A 6944-nucleotide genomic window follows, 5' to 3' on the forward strand; every position below is an offset into this window, starting at 1 on the left:
CTTCCAGGAAAAGATTTGTGCTAACATAACCCGTGCTGTACCAGCCCTGGGAGAGATTGATGGGACAGTGTAGAGGGAGCTTTACTCTGTATCTAACCCCGTGCTGTGCCAGACCTGGGAGAGATTGATGGGAGAGTGCAGAGGGAGAGTTACTCTGTATCTAACCCCGTGCTGTACCTGCCCTGGGAGAGATTGATGGGACAGTGTAGAGGGAGCTTCACTCTGTATCTAACCCCGTGCTGTACCAGCCCTGGGAGAGATTGATGGGACAGTGTAGAGGGAGCTTTACTCTGTATCTAACCCCGTGCTGTACCTGTCCTGGGAGAGATTGATGCGACAGTGTAGAGGGAGCTTTACTCTGTATCTAACCCCGTGCTGGATCTGTCCTGGGAGAGATTGATGGTACATTGGAGAGGGAGATTTATTCGGTATCTAACCCATGCTGTACTTGCCCTGGGAGGGTTTGATGGGACAGGTTAGAGGAAGCTTTACTGTATATCTTAGATGGGCTGTATCTGCTCTGTGAGTCTTTGATGGGACAATATAGGGGGAGCTTTAATCTGTATATAACACATACTGTACCTGCCCTGGGAGGGTTTGATGTGACAGTGTCGAGGAAGCTTTAGTCTGTACCTGTCCTCTGAGTCTTTGATGAGACATTGTAGAGGGGGCTTTAATCTGTATCTAATCCATACTGTACCTGCCCTGACGGGTTTGATGGGACAGTATAGTGGGAGCTTTGCTCTGTATCTATCCTGTGCTGTGCCTGCCCTGGGAGGGTTTGATGGGACAGTGTAGAGGGAGATTTAAACAGGTGCTGCACTGTAATGTATATATGCCCGGGTTTACTTGCCACCAGGGGGACCGACCGTCGAAGGTCATTGGGCCACAGGCACACACATGCAACTCTTGTATATAAAGAAAGCCTCCATCTTTAATCCTTTGTTCGAGAGCTAGAAAAGTACGGTCAGGATGCACCTGATTGAGTTCACGGTAGTAAGCCTGCTGAGTTATTGCATATGCACCATGCATCTTCCCCTGGAAGAGTTTGATGGGGCTGTGTAGCGGGAGATTTATGTTGGAACTAATTTGTGCTGTACATGCCCTGAGAGTTTGATGGGACAATGTAGAGGGAGCTTTCCTCTGTATCTAACCCCGTGGTGCATCTGCCCTTGGAGCGTTTGATGGGACAGTTTAGAAGAATCTTTACTCTGTATTTAATGCATGCTGTACCTGCCCTTGGAGAGTTTCATGGGACAGTATTGAGGGAGCTTTACTCTGTATTTTACCCATTCTGTACCAGCCCTGGGAGTGTCGATGGGTCAGTGCAGAGGGAGCATTACTCTGTATCTAACCCGTTCTGTACCAGCCCTGGGAGTGTTGATGGGTCAGTGCAGAGGGAGCATTACTCTGTATCTAACACGTACTGTACCTGCCCTGGGTGAGCTTGATGGGACAGTGTAGAGGGAGTTTTACTTTGTATCTAACACGGGCTGTATCTGTCCTGAGAGGGTTTGATGGGACAGTGTCGAGGGAGCATTACTCTGTGTCTAACACGTGCTGTAACTGTCCTGGGAGGCTTTGATGTGACTGTGTAGTGGTAGCTTTACTCTTTATTTCACATTATTGTCCTTTTCAATCCACTTGTTTCACACCGAAATAAATCGTAACCGTGATGTGAATTTAACGCCACGTGATTCTTTGAAATCATTTTTAAATGATTGGGTAAAACCACTCCTTATGCCATCGAAAAACAGCTTTGATTCCAGGTCTTGGCGATAACTTTTGTAACACCATTTTTAAATTCAAAACCTTATAAAATTGATGACATGCAGCCAACGTGCAAAAGTAAGAATTCTTTTAATCACCGTTAATTAGCCGATAATCTTCTTCAGAATGAAATAAATAATAATATAATTACTGAGGAACAGTGTTATCTTCAATCATTCATTTTCTCTTTACATGTGATGAAGTTTTATCCCTGTCTCATTTACACGCTGTATGAGAATGGTTTAAAATTGTAAGTGTTTATGACTCAGTTGTAAAACCATTGATTGTGTGTGCGTCTATTCTTGATAGGTGGAGCACTTGAGACCGAAGTTCCAGTTCTATGAGCCCAAGTTTCCACACGATAAGAAACGGGTGCCCCTCCGAGCTGGGCGCCCGTTTTTCGCGCCTAAAACGGTGCCTAAAAAAAACCTTGCGGTTCTGGAGCGTTCTGCAGCTCCTTGTCTGCCTGGCGCAGCGCCCAGGGGGGCGGAGCCTACACTCGCGCCGATTTTGTAAGTGGGAGGGGGCGAATACTATTTAAATTAGTTTTTTTCCTGCCGGCAACGCTGCGCGTGCACTTTGCAGCGTTCGCGCATGCTCAGTGTGAAAAAAACATTGGCACTCGGCCATTTTTGTAGTTCTTTGTAGCTGTTTAATTTTTGAACATTTTTTTAATAAAAGCACATTGCCATTAGCACATCAGCCTTCTCACTGTCTCCTTCCCCCCCACCGCGGGAAGAACGGGCGCCTCTTACCCACCCCTGCAGGAAAAACGGGCGCCTCCTCTCCCCTCCCCCACCCCCCGCGGGAAGAACGGGCGCCTCTTACCCACCCCGCGGGAAGAACGGGCGCCTCCTCTTCCCTCCCCCCACCCCCGCGGGAAGAACGGGCGCCTCATACCCCGCCCCCTGCGGGAAAGAACGGGCGCCTCCTACCCCCCCCCCCCGCGGGAAAGAACGGGCACCTCCTACCCCCCCCCCACCGCGGAAAGAACGGGCGCCTCAGGCTGACTGCAGCATTCTCCGTGCCTGAAGCACTTTCACACAGGTAGGAAGATGGTTTATTTAATCTTATCTTTGCTTATAAATGTTTATTCAGGTTGGATTTATTTGTATAATATTTGTAGAAGTATAAATAAGGATTTATTGTACAATTTAATGACTTCCCTTCCCACCCCACCTCGTTCTGGGCGCCTAATTTGTAACCTACGTCTGATTTTTTAATGTGTAGAACAGGTTTTTTCAGTTCTACAAAAATCTTCACTTGCTACATTCTAACTTAGTTTGGAGTACGTTTTCACTGTGGAAACTTTCAAATCAGGCGTCAGTGGCCGGACACGCACCCTTTTGAAGAAAAAATTCTGTTCCAAAGTAGAACTGTTCTACCTGACTGGAACAGCAGAAAAAAAAATGTGGAGAATTGCGATTTCTCAGATAGTCCGTTCTCCACCAGTTGCTCCCAAAAATCAGGCGCAAATCATGTGGAAACTTGGGCCCCAGAAATGTATCAATAGAATCAATTTCCACCAGTTTCTTTAAACCCAATCACATAATTTATTTCTAGTGGGCTGAATGGAGGAATATGATCCATGTAAAACATTGTTATCGTTTTACTTGAACTGAATGCTCATAAAATATTGGAGTGGGAACTAACTGGATAATAGCACTGCTGGCAACATTTGTGGAAAATATTCATGCAGCCAAAACGCACAATGACAACCTGGGACTGTGCGGCACCGAATACTCGGGAAAAAACAGTTAAAGGCTTCGTCTCTGGGTGGGCTCGAACCATCAACCTTTCGGTTAACAGCCGAACGCGCTAACCCATTGCGCCACAGAGACTGATGGAAGTATAATGTGCACGACATCACAAACCAGGGTGTCAGTCAGTGAAAGCTTCAGATTGCTCCGACCGGGATGGAACTTGTCCACTCTCAGTTGTACTTTTCCCAAATAAATGGAGAGACATTCATTGTGGATGCGTGGAAGCAGTCTGGTTCCGCACACTGCAGACACTTCCATGTCACCACCAACCAGCTCTCCCACAACCGGTGTGATCTACCTTCCAGCCTTCCGGTGCCTTGTCTGTGACAAAGTATTCTGATTGTCCCGAAGCCGGTATTAGGTTTGAATTCCTTTTCAGCTCCTGACTGCAGATATTCCTGTGATTAAACGGGAACTAAATGTTTACAGGGACAGTTGGATTCACCGTTTCTTTGCTTGGTGAAATTTCAAAGATTGAAAGCGACGCACATCAACCCCAAACGTCCCGTGAGATGGAAGCCCAGTTGCTGTTTCAAGCTTGAATGCAGGTACAAGCAGAACTTATTCAAAGAAATTCCAAGTCCCTGAGACGCCTGATTATTTGCACCAAACTCTTTGCAAAGAGTTGAGGTTCATGTTTGGTGATCTGGGCACATCTTTCCCCAAACTACAACACTTCAAACATAACTCAATGGCTGTAAAGCGCTTTGGGGCATCATGAGTTCCTGAAAGGCGCTGCAGATATGCAAGTCCTTCTTTGCAAAAGTTCGATGCAATTTAAAAATTTGCGAGCAATATCAGGGCTCCTCTGGGACCCCTCGTAAATTTCAATTAACAATTCCGAAGGGAGAATCACAGCCCGAGACCAACGAGCCAACTGTTTGACAAACGTGAAGATAAGGTGTAACCATTTCAAAGCATTTTTTTGTTTGTCACTATTCAGAACATAAGAACTTAAGAACTAGGAGCAGGAGTAGGCCATATGGCCCCTCGAGCCTGTTCCGCCATTTAATATGATCATGGCTGATCCGATCATGGACTCAAGTCCACATCCCTGCCCGTTCCCCATAAGCCTTATTCCCTTATCAGTTAAGAAGCTATCTCTGTCTTAAATTTATTTAATGTCGTGGCTTTCTCAGCTCTCTGAGGCAGTGAGTTCGACAGATTTACAACCCTCTGAGAGAAGAAATTCCTCCTCATCACAGATTTAAATGGGTGGCCCCTTATTCTGAGATTATGCCCCCTAGTTTTAGTCTCCCCTATCAGTGGAACCATCCTCTCTGCATCTACCTTATCAAGCTCCCTCATTACCTCATACGTTTCGATAAGATCACCTCTCATTCTTCTGAATTCCAATGAGTAGAGGCCCAACCGACTCAACATTTTCTCATAAGTCAACCACTCATCTCCGGAGTCAACCCAGTGAACCTTCTCTGAACTGCCTCCAAAGCAAGTATATCCTTTCGTAAATATTGTAAGTGTTTGTGATCCTCGCCCAATTGCCAGACGGACGGTTTGAATCGTCCCCACCTTACGAAAGTTCTAGATCTGGGAATTAGTATTCAGAGTGTAAATTAAATGAGTCACGGAAAGGGATGCTTCGGTAATACATCGTAGGATATTTATTTGGTCTAACATACACTGTCTAAAACATGCACTGCTAAATGAAATCACTGTCTCTGTGGAGAATAAAATCCCGGTTCCAAACAACATACATACAGTACAGAAATGAATCTAGTAACATGCAGTAATTCCCTGGTGGATTCTAACCCCACCCCTACCAATGAATTACCCTCCCCAGAATAGCCCTGAAAAGCTTCACTTCTGAGAAAACCCTGAGCCCTTACCCAGCTGGCCTGGGATATCTGGTTACTGGCTTGGGACACTCGCGACCATGTTCACCAACACACGCAGCCGGTTTCCTTGCTCAGCTCAGCTGTGGGAAGTCACTGCCTGGTCTTCAGTCTCGGTGGCTTCTTCTGCAGTACTGCGGCCCCTTCCTCTGGTACATCGATCGGTGGAGTGAGAGCAAGAGCGAGAGGGGGCTCTCTCTAGACACAAGCTGCAAGCTGCAAGCTTCAAGCTTCACACCAAGCTCCAAGCTAAAAATAAAGTGGAAAGCACCCTGTCTTACTGGGAGTCTTGCTACCCCTATCTTTCCCGCCAATCTTTAAAACCCCTTTGTTTCTAAGCACGGGTACTTCGTCAGTGATGGGCCATCCCACCCATGCATTGGGCTGATGGCCCTTAGTCTGGGCATCTCTCTGAGCCTTTGTGTTGGGAAAGACCCAGCTCCTCCTTGGCTGGCCAGGCTGGTGGGTTCATTGTTCTCTGTCTCCTTCTGAGATGGAGGTGAGAAGTGCTTTTACAAATTAGAGTGGCTTTGTCAATGGCCCCCCTTCCTGGCCGACAGCTCTTTTGTCAATGGATGACTGACAGGTCTTTTGTCCCAGCTAACTTTCATGCGGTCTCTGGAGTTTTAACAAAACCAGCTTTTTCACATATATGCGCAGGGTGTCCCCAGCACAGGGAAAATAGCCTCAGAAAAATAAAATCCACAAAATATTCTCAACTGAGTCCATTCTTTAAACAGAAACATTGCGATCTCTTCATTCTGCTCTGCTAATTATCGACCTTGCCACGTAAAAAGTGCGTTGGCATTGCAATGCATTAATGTAAAATGAATGCAAAGAAAATGCAACGTTTTGTCGAGTGCAAAACATGCAGTGTCTGCATTTCAAAAAGCATTGCTTTTATTCATCCTGCGGAATGCATATTGCACAGATAATCTCAGCACACATTGTGCAGGCAAAGGCAGCATAAGACAACAAAGTGATTTGTCCTCCGCTGATTTGGAGCAGATAACTGACGGTTGAGCACACAATTTGATAACTCGACTTGTAGATCAAGCATCAATGAAAAAGGCAACAAAACTGCCCACCAGCAGCAGGTGTCTTTCACTTGTTTGTCCCAAATTTTCAGCAGCTGGGACAACAAGTCTTTAGGTTTCACCAAGATTTGAACTCAGATCACTGGATTTAAAGTCAAGAGAGCTCACCATTACACCATGGAACCAACTATGCCAAAACTTTTGAAACATACTTCGTCACAGACAAGGCACTGGAAGGCTGGAAAGTAGATCACACCGGTTGTGGGAGAGCTGGTTGGTGACATGGAAGTGTCTGCAGTGTGCGGGACCAGACTGCTTCCACACATCCACAATGAATGTCCCACCCTTTACTTGGGAAAAGTACAACTGAGAGTGGATAAGTTCCATCCCGGTCAGAGCAATCTGAAGCTTTAACTGACTGACACCCTGGTTTTGCATGTCTTGCAGTGTGTATCTGTGGCGCAATGGTTTAGTGCATTCGGCTGGTAACTGAAAGGTGGGTAATCCAAACCCATCTCCGG

The 6944-nt window shown here is 46.3% G+C and overlaps 1 non-coding gene across 1 annotated transcript; it reads right to left on the reverse strand.

The window, feature by feature from the left end:
* Positions 1 to 3537: 3537 nt before the first annotated feature.
* On the reverse strand, positions 3538 to 3611 carry trnan-guu (transfer RNA asparagine (anticodon GUU)). The gene has a single exon. It is a non-coding gene; the product is annotated as a tRNA-Asn (tRNA).
* Positions 3612 to 6944: the final 3333 nt, after the last annotated feature.

Source organism: Pristiophorus japonicus, unplaced genomic scaffold, assembly GCF_044704955.1.
Source record: "Pristiophorus japonicus isolate sPriJap1 unplaced genomic scaffold, sPriJap1.hap1 HAP1_SCAFFOLD_170, whole genome shotgun sequence".
Classification (NCBI taxonomy): Eukaryota; Metazoa; Chordata; class Chondrichthyes; family Pristiophoridae; genus Pristiophorus; species Pristiophorus japonicus.